The 14,492-nt window shown below is 49.6% G+C and overlaps 1 protein-coding gene across 2 annotated transcripts in view; it reads right to left on the reverse strand.

Moving 5' to 3' along the window:
- Positions 1-1,108: 1,108 nt before the first annotated feature.
- The window catches only part of LOC119437182 (ras-related protein Rab-14), a 44,380-nt gene continuing 30,996 nt past the window's right edge, over positions 1,109-14,492 (reverse strand). The window contains exon 8 of one of the 2 annotated variants that reach the window (XM_037704243.2): positions 1,109-1,351. The gene's annotated coding sequence lies outside the window, so the exon portion shown is untranslated. The remainder of the gene's footprint in view (positions 1,352-14,492) is intronic. The other variant, XM_037704242.2, reaches the window with a different exon arrangement.

The following is a 14,492-nucleotide window of genomic DNA, read 5'->3' on the forward strand; positions in this document are numbered from 1 at the left end:
AGGGAGGAAGCGCGCCTTCTTCCGTTGCGCTCGAAGCACCGGCGAGGGGGGGGGGAGGAGGGATAGCGGGGCGGCGCGCGGTCGCGCAGGCCGTATCTTGAAAGCGATCTGCGTTGGGGCAGAGTCTAGCAGTGTAGGTGCGTCGGCGGCTCGTAGCTTTCTGCGTGCTGTGTGTTCTCGGCGCTCAGTTTGCGTTGAAGCGATAGACAACAGCACGAAGGTCACTTCGCTCACTTCTCCAGCGGCGCTCCACACGCCGCCAGCGTTTGCAGCGCGTGTCCGCGATCATCAAGTCTGATGTGCCACAGCGTGTACCAGCGCGTCGGGAACATCAGCTGGAAAAGGAGAGTGCCGGCTTGGCGGGCTAGGCCAGCTGCAGCAAGCGGCAGGATCAGATTTGAATTAAGGGAGGGGGAAAGGTCACGCCCGCGGCGGCAAGATCGCCGGGTCGAGGGATGCAGGGCCGCCTCGCACACGCACGCACACGTGCGCTCGCTTCGCATTCCATCGCAGCGGAGAAGGTGCTTCCGGTTGCTGCTCACGCAAAAATGACAAAATTTAGGGCGAAATCTCTAGGTGGTCGGAGGAGAAAATTCGTTATATCGAGGGGGTCTCCCGCTGCCACTTCGTTACGTAGAGGTCTCAAATACATGTGCTTCTATGGAGTAACGGCGGGGAATCGAAAAACTTTGTTATATCCAGGAATTCGTTATATGGAGGTTCGTTATAAGCAGGTTTAACTGTAACGCAACTTGCCCTGCAAGCTGCAATGAAAAGCAATACTGCATGCAAATATAATGCAACACAGCCAAACCTTGTTACAATGAAACAGGTTAATATGAACTAATGGATATAATAAACTAATAATTCTCACACTACCCATTGAAGCCCATTCAGAAATGAAAAGTTTGACGGCAACCCATCTTGCCAGAAAAATAGATGCTATTCAGATTCGAAGTGAAGCACCAACAAAAGAGGTTGGCCAGTGCTTCTCTTCCTAGTCTTTGAGCAATAGAAACCCATGAATTCAATTCTCTTTTTAAGAAAGCAAACATTTTCTATAAATGAATATAACAAACTTTATTTTATTTCATAATAAAGATTTAGTGCTCATTTCGTACTGACTACGCTGAAATCTGAAGTGTTTGGCGCTGCTAGTAAGTTGTCCAACGCAGCACTTCAAAACTCCTGCAAGCTGTTGGCTACCTGGTGATGCACCAAAGCCGGCCGCACTGCTGAAATGGCAGCCATGCCCGCACTCTCCTGCCCTCTATAAATGCCACAACTCTCACACTCCTGCGGTCTTTGTACACAGTTGCTGTGCCTTGGTTGAAGGTCATGCCCTATTTACCTGTAAGGAAACACATCAGTGGTGTGTGTGGCTTGTGGTAGATGGAGGGTGCATGCTTCAGTACATGCTACAGCATCTAGTTTGTAGAGCTGTGAGCTCTAACCGCAGCCATGTTAAACTGCTGCACCCAAGCAGTCAAAGTCCTGGTACCATATTTTAACACACACCATATCAATTTCATCTTTTTAGGTCTTTGTCATGCGCTCAACAAAGCCACACCACAGTTATGACTGAATCAGCCACTCAGCGTAACAAATAATAAGAATGTAAAGTTAAATATACAGTAGAACCTTGTTGATACGTTTTTCAAGGGAGTGTGAAAAAAAAAAAAAATGTAACAGCCGGAAAAACGTAACTGTGATGAAGGCCACCAATCGCCACAGCTAGGTCAAACAGCTGTGAATGGCTGCCAGTAGTTATTAGACATCTCAGCACTCGTACTGCGACCAAGGACGATGCGCGCATGCATGTATAATTAAGATACATGCACAATGTTTAGTGAGAGTGGCCCTTTCAACTCTTAATATGCTTGACCGCAATTTTTTGCACATGCTTGACTGCATAACAAGCCTCCATTGTGGCGAAGCACACTTAAAGGGGTTGAGACACCAAATTATGAGGCTATAAAAAGACTGCTATAGGCTTCCTCTGTATGCAAGGACACTCAACATAAAGTGTTGGACACAGCCAACGTTTAAAATGTATTTTAATTCGCTTCCAAAGAGTGCCTAAATGCTAGGGGTGTGCGAATACTCGAATACGAGTCGAATTGTAACTTCTCGAATAGTTCCGATTCCCGAATCGAATCTTTAAGTATTCGGTTACTCGAATACTCGTTATATTCTGCGAGGCTAGTTGGCGGACAATATGCGAAACACACTCTAAATACACAAAGTTTGAATGCCATGAACCTGATAGCACACAGATTTAATTGTGGTCGTGACACAGCCGAACCATGAAACTGAACTGAAACAGCGTTATGTTTGCGCCGCTCGCACAGGCTGCACCATGTTTCATTTCCTTCACAAGCAAAAATTGTATACAGTCGCTGACGAATTTTTCGGACTCCAAAAATTCGGACTTGTTGGATATTCCGGACTTCAGAAATGCACCTTCCGGGTTCCCACAGAGCTAATGCAATATTGCGACGGATTTTTCGGACGAATTTAGGCACCAAAGTTCAATTTTCCGGACTAAATCGCTCGGTCCGAACCACGCTACCCGTTCTTGGAGGACGCCATGCTGGAATTTCGCCGACTTGACCAGGCTTGGCTTTCAGTGGCCCCCTCTATGGCCTCCAAAATTGGGACACGCACGCGCGCACCATTCTCTTGTCACGGAGGCCACGTGCGAAATAACGGGGCTCGTTCGACCTCCATGGCGATCTCTGTAGCCAACGCCGTGACGCTATTGTCGACTGTATGCGGAGACGGCAGTCTTGTGCAAATCCAAGCAAATCTGATCGCCTCCAAGCGTAGTATGAGGCAGGGCATTATTAAACATTTTTTTATACCACTCTAAACCTAATAAATTTTCTTTTTTAGGGTGAACAAGCTTTTCGGACTTCCGATTTTTCTGACTAGTTCTCGGTCCCCGCGAAGTCTGGAAAATCGGTCGGTGACTGTATACGCTTGAGAGGTATCGGAGACTGCAATTCGCGAGCACAAAAGGAAACCGCACCAGCGAACCGTGCACCACGGCGTGCTGCGTTGGCTGCGTCCCGTCGCTGCGTGGCCGACGAAGGCGGCACTCTCGGCCACAGAGCCAACCAATTTCTCTCCTACATTTGCAAGCCGGATAGAGGTGGCGCCAGTGTCTCCCCCCCCGTCACCCCACGCGCACCGCGTCGTTAGCCGTTGGCGTCGTTTCGCCGGGCAATCCGAAACCACCAAGTCCCTCATGATCGAAAACCAAGCCGGCGTGTTCTGCTCACGAATTTCATCTGGGTTATCTGTTGGAAAACGTAGTCCTACGTCAGGGGCGACATGACTGAACGAACGAAAAGTGCCATTTGAAAACATTTCGTAAAGAACTCGGCCCAAGAGGCTACTTGCGTGCAAAAGCTGTGATATGAAACTCCTAACGCCATCGAGTAAGACGACGCCACTTGCGAACCATCTCAAGAACAAGCATTTTTCTTTGCACAGTGTGTTTTTGAGAGACAGCGGGAAGCAAGGAAGACCAGAAGGCGCACAGCCGCTCATCAAAAGTCCGCTGAAGTCGGGCAAGGACCTATCGCAGGGCGAGAGAACGGCGATAACCACCAGGATTGCCCGAATGCTGGTGCTCAACCTTCAGCCTTACATCCGTGTTTAAAATCGAGGTTTCAAAGAGCTGATGAACCACATGGAGCCGTTGTACAAGATACCCAGTCGCACGACGTTTTCGAGGACAATCATTCCGGCGTTGTACAGAGACACAGTCACGGCTGTCAAGGAGAGAATGCATGCGGACTTCCAGGAAGGCATAGAGTCGATCTCGTTTACAAGTCGAGCCGAAAAATTAGTCATCTTGGTTTTCTTCAAAACTGTCCTTGCAGGGAAAACTAAGTTAATACTTCCAAATTGTATAAAACCTTTAACTACAAGGACAACTAGACATAGCCATGAATACTCTTTATCGCCAATTTTCGCTAGAACCGATGCACACAAGTACTCTTTTTTCCCACGAACGGTGTCTGAATGGAATTTGTGGGGATTGAGGGTTGCGCCGGCATGATTGCGCGCGCTTCGCCTGCTCTGCCATCCCTCGCCATCGTTCCCCGCTGGCCTCCTTCTCCGCCCGCGCCGCCTAACCGGTTCCCGCGGTGGCGCTGCGCACGCGGCGGTTTGCGGTGAGGGCGGAGCGCTGACGTCACGACGCGGCCGGTTGTCGGTCGCTAGCGGCGAAGCGTGGACTTCTCTCCGGGACCAGCGCACGGTACGTTCATGCTTTCCTCTCGTCCGCCGACACCTTTGTGACTAGGACTGGAGCTCGCGCACGGTGCCTTTGCCCGTGCGGGGAGCGCGTACTTTGTGCTGATCCTTTCCCGAAGCTAAGCCGACGAGCGGTGCCATTAGTGCTCGCGCGAGGTCGTACCCCGCCGAGCCGCACTTGCCGAAAGCCTAAGCCGAAGGATATTGCCCGTGCTCTAGCGAGTTGACCCATTGGTTATCGCCAGAGCAAGTAGCATAGCCGCCGGGACTTTTCCTAGCGGCGTGTCCCAGCTTGAGCCTGTGCTCTCGCCGCGACGTGCTATAGGCGCCTGTTATTGTATTTTCGCCCTGGTGCGGGACCCCTTTGGCTCCCCGCCGCGCGGGCGTTTGTGCAGTGCTGGTGCAGACGGTTTCAGTAAACGGTTTCCGTCAACTCAGGGCTTTACTGTGTTTTTGGCGTGCGTCGCTCGGTAGCCCCTTGCGGCCTCTGAGCTCGCGCGCGAGCGGTGCTGGAGGCGACGGCTGACGCGGCCCTGTGGCTCGCTAAGCTCGAACCCGCGGTGGTTGGTCTCCGGTGAGACACCGAGAACCCACAAATTCTTTGCCCCGAAAGGTTTTTGAATCCGCTGAGTTTATGAATGAACTTGAGTCTCACATTGTAAGCTTCGATGGTTGAACGTTGTTACGGTCTTTGTGTTCTCTTGATTTTTGTTGTTGTTTATCTTCGTTACATTGTATTTATTCTTTGTAGCCCGTCCTGCTAGGGCCAAATTACTGGCCTGCAGTATTGTGTAAATAAAATAAATAAATAAAAATAAAGTGACATGTGGACGTCGAGGTCTAACCAAAGTTACATCAGTCCATACCTTCCACTACTTAACCTCCAACTTCGAGGTAAGAAGCTTTGCATTGGACAACCGGAGTGTGACCGAGAGTCACACTGCTTGCAACATCCTGGAGCACCTGCAAGCAATGCTGGATAACTGGGAGCTGCCACTGCAGAAAGTGTCAGTCTATGTGGTGACGGACAATGCACGAAACTTCCGTGCGGCCCTTAGGGGCATTTCTTGCATCCCAATGCAGTGTATGGGCCATACACTGCAACTAGCTATAAAAGATGCCAAGGAAGAAACAGCAGCAGTTCCTGCCATTCTAAAAGAAGTGTCGCGCAATTGTTGGTCATTACAAACACAGTGCCCAAGCTGCGGCAAGACTGCAGGATTGCCAGCGATGGATGGAGCTCTCAGTTTTGGAACTTATTCAAGTCGTGGAAACAAGTTGGAACAGTGAGCATGACATGCTCTCACGTCTTGTGCAGCTGAAAGAAGCCATCTGTGCCATCTGTTTAGAGCTTGCCACCTCTGAGACAACTGTGCCCAACCTGACACCATAGGAGTGGAAAGCAGTGGCTGGGCTCGTCAAAGCTCTTGAACCAATCGCATCGGCGACCAAAGATCTTAGTGGCTAGAAATATGCAACTTTGTCGTCAGTAGTACCATTTCTCTATGGAACACAAATGGTCCTGAAAGACTGCATTGCAGCCGATGATGGCACCTCAGAGTTTGCAAGAAACTTGTTGAAAAGCATGACGACAAGGTTTCCAGGGCAGGACGCGCAAAAGGAGTATGTGTTGGCAACCGCCTGTGACAAAAGGTTTAAGAACCTCTTTTGTGCTCAAACATTCCAGGAAACAAGGCTCGTGGAGCTTGCAAGAACTGAGTTGCAGAGCTCTCCAGGAGAAGCACCAAGTGACTATACTGAAACGTCAACATCTACAGCTCACAAGGAGTGTGTCAGCAGTATCTGAGACAGCATTAAGAAGCTGGCAGCGTCATCAGAAAGAAGACACTCCTCCAAAACAGCCATCATCGAGGAGTTTCAACGGTACCTTCGAGAGCCCACTTGCAGTAAGGACCAAGACCCTCTAGCATTCTGGAAAGACACAGGCAAGCAACACTTCCCAGGACTGTGCAAGATGGCCATGAAGTACATGGGCATTCCAGCAACGAGTGTACCAAGTTAAATGTTGTTTTCGACGGCTGGCAACATTGTTACGGTCCGGAGGGAGAAGTTGACGCCAGATCACGTACAACAGCTGCTTTTTTTGCATGAGAATTTGTAAATATTCGAGCTTCTACTAAATAATTTTGCAATTCGATATTCGATTTGATATTAGGCTTTTTTTTTTCCTTGATTTGATTCGGTATTCGATTCGAGACTTACTATTCGGTATTCGCACACCCCTACTAAATGCTCATTCTCGCGATCGAGACCCATCGCTAGCGCGATTGGCACGGACGTCACCGTGTTGGAAGCTTAACGAAGTTTAGTGATGTCATACCACATTAGAGTGACGTACAATGAGCGGTGACCCACAACACCGGGCAAGCCTAGAGAGCCTCGAGTCTAGAGTGCAGTGAGCCGCATCGGACGCAGACGTTGAGTCGGAATCGGAGCTGTCGCAGCTAGCCATGACAACTGTCGGCATGGTTCCGTTTGCCTGAGCTGGTACAGAACGTGTGTGAAAGCAGACGATGCAGCAGTGCGTGCGTCACAGCTTTGTGGCCCCACGTGACGAAGCTTCCTAGACTGTCCAACTCGGCGCCCAGAAACCGAAAATCATTCACATAAATAATGCGATATTAAATTATTTACCGAGAATATATGAACCTTCGAGCATGTATTACGATTCCTGGAGCAATAAGAAACGTTTGAAACAAAGAATGCGCAACCCACAAATTTGATATCTCAACCCTTTTAGGAGAACCAGTGATTATGCTACGCATACAGTGCAGACCACTTATAACAATATCAAGAAATACGAAAAATCCCATCGTTATAACCGATCATCGCTATGTATATATAAAAAAAATGCCGAATATACCTTTGTAGTCCCAAAACCAAATTTGCCACTTGCAATAAGATATTAAGGTATCGACGTTGTAGAAAGTAGGCTGTGAAGAATAAAACGTTTATTTCTAATTCTAAATAGCACCTCAATCATTCGCGCTGAAATAAAAATCTGCACTTGCTTTCATAGAAGTTTTGGATTCACAACGCCGTGTGCATCGCGTCCAGCTGCTGCGCGGGCACTGGCGGCTATAATTTAGCGTGCATTAAATGAATGAGCAACCAGATCAATGACATTGCACTTTGGACGAACATTGGGGTCAGTGTCAATGATGGGCCATTGTCAATATTGTCGTCACTGCTGCTGCTGTCGTCGCCTCTGTCGCACAACGCCGCCGTCTGTCGGGACAACGATCGCCCCGGCAGAGATCTCTTCTCAGAACGAGGCAGCAGTACCTGCACTTAGAAACTCCTCTATAGAAGCACCACCTATTTCATCGTCAGTAGCGACGTGCTCCCAGAGTTCGGTAATGTCAGCGGCTTCCACCGTGTTAGTTTCACCCATGAGGGTTTCGTCCTGGCGCACAAAGCCCGCTTTTTCCGTTGATCGGCATGGCCACTGCTTCAAGCCTTCATGATCGTGAAGCTCCCGGTTGTCATAATTGTCCATATCATCGACTGCATGAGGTTGTACTTCTTTGAGTCTTGCTAAATTTGCAGCTTCGTCTCGAGAGACACGGCTTGGCGCTTTGTTGGCACACCTCCCGCTCCTTCCGCGTCGAATTTCCGCACTCGCTGAGCGGGAGATTGTAAAGGCAGCGTAGGCCGCGCAGGCGCCACTCACTTATCACTTTCTTCCCCCCTCTCCTCTGAACGCTCGTGCGACCGCCGTGGACGCGATGCAGCTGGCGCCATCTTGTGCACGCTGCGCCAACTTGCAATGCTCTCCGTGGCTTTCGTTCGCAATCGGCGCGCAGGCGGGATGCGCAGTGCTGTAATGGTGGCAAATACAAACTCGCGTAGGCAAACTTTCACCCCGTCTTAGCAACAGGCAACTTAGGAAACGCAAATTTCGTGATTATTCTGCATGAAAAATGCTGCCCAGAAGCAAGATTTCGATGGTTATATCCAATATGCGGTGAACAATGTATCGTTATGTTTTTTTTTCACAGCCCTAATGAATAAGTTGATACTCTTAGGTCGACTCATCGTTATAACCGATATATCATTATATGTGGTATCATTGTACATGGACTGCACTGTATCATGTTAGTGAACTCATGTGAAAACATGCATTTTTGTTCCTAAACTCAGCTTCCTTCTTATATTGCCATACTTGAGTAATAGTTTTTTTTTTCCTTTTTTTCAATTAGCTGTTCTGCCTAGATGCATACTGATACAGTATAGACCACTTATAACGTAACCGCTTATAGTGCAGGACCGGATATAGTACGGTCTTTTCAGACTCCCGTTAATTTTCCCATAGCACTCCATGTATATGCATACCGCTAACAGTGCAGCCACGCGAGACGAAATACCGGTTATAATGCGGCTTCCGTGGGAAAATCGCATCGACAAGGGCAGTAGCGAGCACGCTTCTCAGCGAGGTGCGCTCATCGATGGGAGAGGAGCTCAACGAGGGCGATGCGGAGGAGGAGCACGAGACGTGGAGCACGAGTCCTAGGGCGATAAAATCGTCGCCATGCGCCGTATGCGAGAGTGAAAGAGTGCAAGGAATGTGCGCCTTCATGGAGAGCAACACGACTTCTATCGTGCGATAGGCTGTGGAGGTATGGGAGGGAGGGGGGGCGACGCTGTGCTGCAGCATCAAATGCGTATCTTGCAACCGGGCACAAGGGGAAACTGGCGACGCAATCTCCCACTCGCAAAGAGCAAACCGGGAAGGCAGCACGGGAGGGAGGGAGGGAGGGGGGGGGCGGCTTCTACTCTGCCAACAAATGCGTTCGCACCTGTGCCGGCTGTCGGTATTGTCGCGCGCACCGTATCTTGACAGCGATCTCCACACGGCTCTGACCTTTGTGTATGCGCTGTGCTTACGCCGCTCAATTTCCGTTGAAGCAATAGACCGCACGAACCTTCGCTCGCTGCAGTGGCCGCGTTTTGACAGTGGTTGTCTGCGCTCTTCGAGTCTAATCATGTTTGCTTGTGTGCATTGACACCACGCTTGTTAATTCAGTTAGTAAGCGAATGTGTCAAGTTTATGCAGCCGATAAAACTACTATCCCTACTCCTTATAGCTCTCTACTAATTTGCTATCGCAATTGATGCTTCGCCTTTCGGGCGAAAATAAGACATTTGTAAAAATTATTACTTTATCTGCTTCATGCGAAGATTGTGGGTACAGTAGCTGACGGATTTTTCGGACTCCAAAAATTCGGACTTGTTGGATATTCCGCACTTCACAGATGTACCCGTCAGGATTCCCATAGAGCTAATGCATTTTCGCGACCGATTTTTCGGACGAATCTAGGTGCCAATGTTCGATTTTCTGGATTAAATCGCTCGCTTCGAGCCACGCTACCCGATCTTGGGGGCCGCCATGTTGGATTTTCCGCTGGCTTGGCCGTGCTTGGCTTCCAGTGCCCCCCTGAATAGCCTTCAAGATTGGTAGACGCTTGCTATCCTCTCGTCTCCAAGGCCATGCCCACTCTTCCTTGGCTGACAAAACGTTCCAAAAAGCGGCACTTGGTTTTCTTTTTTTTTTCGGTCAGCTCAGCACTACTGTCATTATCACTTTAGCGGATTTTTTTTTTTTTATGTTGCGGTTGCACCGTGCCCAGTGTGCGGTTGAAAGCTTGCCTCGCGCACGCAAGAGAGGAAGGTGGCCGGAAGCGCGCGAACTTCGTTCGCTCGCGGGGCACGGGGAGAAGGCGACGGAGTCGGTGGGGAGTTGCGTTCAGCTCTTGCGGCTGCTGCCTATCTTGAAAGCGGTCTGCTATGTGGCCGAAGTGTGCGCCCGCGGGGGACTCATCTTCAAAGCAATCTGCGATGGGTACAAAGGGCGTGCGAAGAGCGCCAGTAGCTTCGTATGCGCTGTGTTTTTGTTCTCGACATTCGCGTTGAAGCGAGAGAATAGATAGCGCGAAGGTCAATTTGCCCGTGGTCATCGAGCGAGATGTGTTCATGTAACCTGTGCACGTGTGACACCGTGCTTATTTAGTTAGTAAGCGCATATTTACAACTTTATACGGCCGATAAAGCTAACATCCTTACTTCACATTGCTGTCTATTAATTTGCTATCGCAATCGATGCTCCGCTTTTTGGGCGAAACTGCATCATTTTTCTTAAGCCGCTCTCGGCCTCATAATATTTTTCTCTTGGGGGGGGGGGGGGGGAGTTTTTCGGACTTCGGTTTTTCGGACTGCTCTATTTTTCAGACTATTTTTCAGTCCCCGTGAAGTCCGGAAATTCGGTCGGCTACTGTACTTGGACATTAACCTTTCAACGTGTGTAAATTTAAACGGATGCAAAACTCCTAGTTGCACGCTTCTATTCTCGGATACGCGCGGCTGTTTGGTCTACATGTTTTGCATACGTGCAGGGCTTGAAAAATGGTTGTTTTGGTTATAGTGCGGTACCGCTTATAGTGCAGATATTCACGACTCCGGTGACTTACGTTATAAGCAGTCTACACTGCATACATGTATACTATATTGTCCAACTGCCACGCTCTCAAATGAGAGTAGCAGTATTGTAAATAAATAAATCTCCAAGAGTGATCGCCCGAGAATCAAGTCATCTTCCGTGACGTCGAGCTTGTTTGAGATTTAAGTACATCTTAAAGACTACACAACCATTTCATTTGGGGTCAGTACAAGGCCCCTTCAAGTTCCACAGAGCCTTTCCGACTGGCCTCACATTAAAGAGGGCCTGCCGCTGGTCCCGCCATCCACAAATCGTCGACATCCAGACACCAAAGTGCAACGGGCTTTCCCAGCTCCTCAGCCATCAAAGTTGCTCGTCTATAGAAGCGGCCGTCATACCGAATGCACTGCGTCACCATAATGTCGCAAATGAATGGAGTTGAACTGCAAAAGGCCGTAGGGTATTGCAGCATTGTAACTAGTCACAAGCACAGCGAAAACAGCATCAATTCCAACCAAAACCAAGTTCCGACTTCAGTCGGCCTTTCTATGAAATGGATCGAGACGCAAGGTTAAGGTTGCCAACGCAAGCCGAAAAGCTAAATCGCGGGATTTGGTATATTTGTTTTAACTCTTTCCTTACCCCTGGGAAATTGGCTGTTTTTTGTAGGTTTGAGTTAGGAATTTTTTGTGCGACAGCCAATAAGTTTACAGTGTCATGCAGTATACAAAAGTGAAGGTAAATGAACGTGCTTTCTTCTTTTTTCTGGGGTTTTACATGCCAAAACCAGTTCCGATTACGAGGCACACCATAGTGGATGGCTCCGGATTAAATTTGACCACCTGGGGTTCTTTAACGTGCACTACAACGCAAGCACACGGGCGTTTTTGCATTTCGAATCCATCAAAATGCAACCGCCGCGGCCAGGATTCGATCCCGTGATCTCGAACGTGCTTTTAAATAATATTTTAAAAGAATACAAAAATAATTCTTAAACAAAAAACCCCCAAAAATTTTCAAAAGAAATTCAGTACGATATAACATCTCTGGCAAAAAATTTGTTAGAGAAATTCCAAAATATAAAAATGGTTAATACAGTCGAATCTCAATAATTCGCCCTCGAACGGGCTGGAAAATTTGTTCGACTTAATGGAAAGACGTATTTTAGAAGTATTCGAGCACCATAGCAAGATGAACAAATGATGCGAGTATCGAAATTTCGCGGTGCGCAAGCGCATAGCGAGTTGCGCCCACGCCGGCCAATGCTCGGTTCCCGATAACGGCAGAAAACGAAACTTCAGGAAGCAGAAGGCGCCAACATGGCGACGGGCACGCGGAGACCATCGAAGGTGAGAGAGGAGGGGGGCAGGAAAGCGGATTTAGCCTCGTTCACTCCGCCGCTTCGGTGGCTCTCTCTACTCCCTCGCAGCTCCCTCACCTTCGACTGTCTCCGTGCGCGCCCGCCGCCGTGCCGCCGCCGCTGGTACAGCCGTCTTGGCGCAGATTAGCCCGCTCCTTGAAGTTTCATTTTCTGCCATTATCGGGAAGTGAGCGTTTGCCGGTGTGGGTGCCAACGCCGCCGGTCCAGCCAGCCCGGCGCCAGCTTAGGCCGCTCCCTGAAGTTTCGTTTTCTGCTGTTATCGGGCAGCGAGCATTTGCCGGCGTGGGCAGTTCGTTGGCCAGACTGGGCCTCTGCCGCTGCATGAAGGGGTCTCTCTCCTAAGCTTTTGCTCTATGGCAATGTCGGAGCAATGCCGGTCGGAGGCGCCGCCGCGTTATTTGTTGCACTGCTGAGAGCATTGTCGGTCCGCGGTATGTTCGAATTACCGTCGCAAATGCTTTCGCATTTGAATTACCGAGCGTTCTCGCCCATTGAAATACACATAACTTTGACGGGACCAGAGCGCCAGTTCGAATAAACCAGCAGTTCGAATTAAGCGTGTTCGAATTAACGAGATTCGACTGTATAATTAGAATTATACCCATAGGTATAGTACTCTGTGTTAAGAAAAATTACATGACGCATAGTGAAATATTCAATTTCTTGGTTGGTCCTACAGTTGACGTCCGATTTCCCGGACCCTCAAGGGACCGCGAAAACGTCCGGAAAATCGGGCAGTCCGGAAAAACGAATGCATGTGAAAACGCACCTTTTTGGTAGGTATTTTTCGCTGACTGAGAGGGTCACGGCCGGAGTACAAGATTCCCACTGCTATTCAGCCAATGCATCGTTTAGGTGGCTCTGAAAAGAGCCATTTATAAAAAAAAAAAAAAAAAAAAAACGACGTGGCCGGCGCTACCTCATAGGTCAAAGAAGTCGCTTATTTTCGTTTGCACGGTCCGCTTGCCCGCGATCATGTCTGCCTCAATTTCAGTCAACGTCATGTTGCCGCTGTACACCGATGACAGTGTCATCAGTGCTCGCGTCAACTCCGAGCTCGTTGGCTGTGTAGGAGCTGGCTCTTTATTCTCGGTGTCGGAGTCGTCGGAATCCTCCGTAACTTGACGAATGATTTCGTCATCAGTCAACTCCGCACATAGCTCGAGGTCTTTGTCAGCGTCGGCGAAGCCCTCAAAGGTTATCCCGGCTGGAATCGACACGCCGGCAGCGGAACTCGCTAGGACAGGGGTTTTTAAGTACGTTCATCCCAGGGAACCCTACTAAGCTTCATAAAGTGCCAAGGAACCCCCCCCCCCCCCCCGAATTAACCGAATGTCGAATTGTCGAGGGTATCAAGAAAACAAACAATGCTTCACTATGTCAACACGCTTTTAATTACTCTAGGAATCGTCAAATCTTGTTTCTATTTAGCACAAGACCAGTGCGGAAGCTGAAATTCTCTTCATCTCATGACTGATTAGCGCTAGCAGCGGCGAAGGCCTCGTGACATCCTTTGCGGCGCACGTTTTCATCCGAGACGCGCTTTGCACCAACGGGCGCACATCCCGATTATTTTTTCGCCACTCAGGTGCTCGGCAACAAATTGTCCGTCCATCGCGATGTAGCCGGTGCTTTTATCTTCGACAGCTTTGCACTGAGTCAATGCGAAACTACTGCTTGCTGCAACTGCTGCGGACGAAACCGCGGCCGCTATCGACGCGATCATGTACGGCAACCTTGCGGTTCAGAAGGCAGGCGGCTGACACACGCACCAAGTCAAAACGAAACTACCTTTCGCTGCAAGACGTGCGGACGAAACTGCGGTCGCTATCGACGCCGCCATGGGAGGCGACTACGCAGTTGCGAAGGCACGCAGCCGACGCGCGCATCGAGTGAAAACGAAACTACTATTTGCCGCAACCGCTGCGGACGAAACTGCGGAGGTTATCGACGCGATCAGAGATAGCGACTACGCACTTACGGAGGCACGCGGCTAGCCGCCAACGCGGTGTTACGCGCGGCGATGAACCCAAGAATAAAGGCTTTAAAGACACAATTAGGCATGAAGCGCTTCGGCGTTGCTGTCAGTCACGTGCCGCGTACGATTGCCGCTGAGGACCACAGCGATGCGGACTGCGCCGCTTCGTTTCGGTTGGACGCTACGCTGTTCTTGCTCTCCTGCGGCGTGCATTTGCGGTGCTCGGCGTTTTTTTTTTTTATTTTTCCTCCAACGTATCGGTCAGTGCGCACGCTATCGGCACCTACCCTATCTACAAATAGGAGATAGGCGCATGGTGGTAAGCTACGGCCTCCGAGATTCAAGTGCGAAAGCTTAGGCGCGCTGCCCGGTCTCAGAGGTTGGGTGGCTACAAGCTGGTTGCGTATTTA

This window comes from Dermacentor silvarum, chromosome 1 (assembly GCF_013339745.2).
Source record: "Dermacentor silvarum isolate Dsil-2018 chromosome 1, BIME_Dsil_1.4, whole genome shotgun sequence".
In the NCBI taxonomy this organism is placed as follows: domain Eukaryota; kingdom Metazoa; phylum Arthropoda; class Arachnida; order Ixodida; family Ixodidae; genus Dermacentor; species Dermacentor silvarum.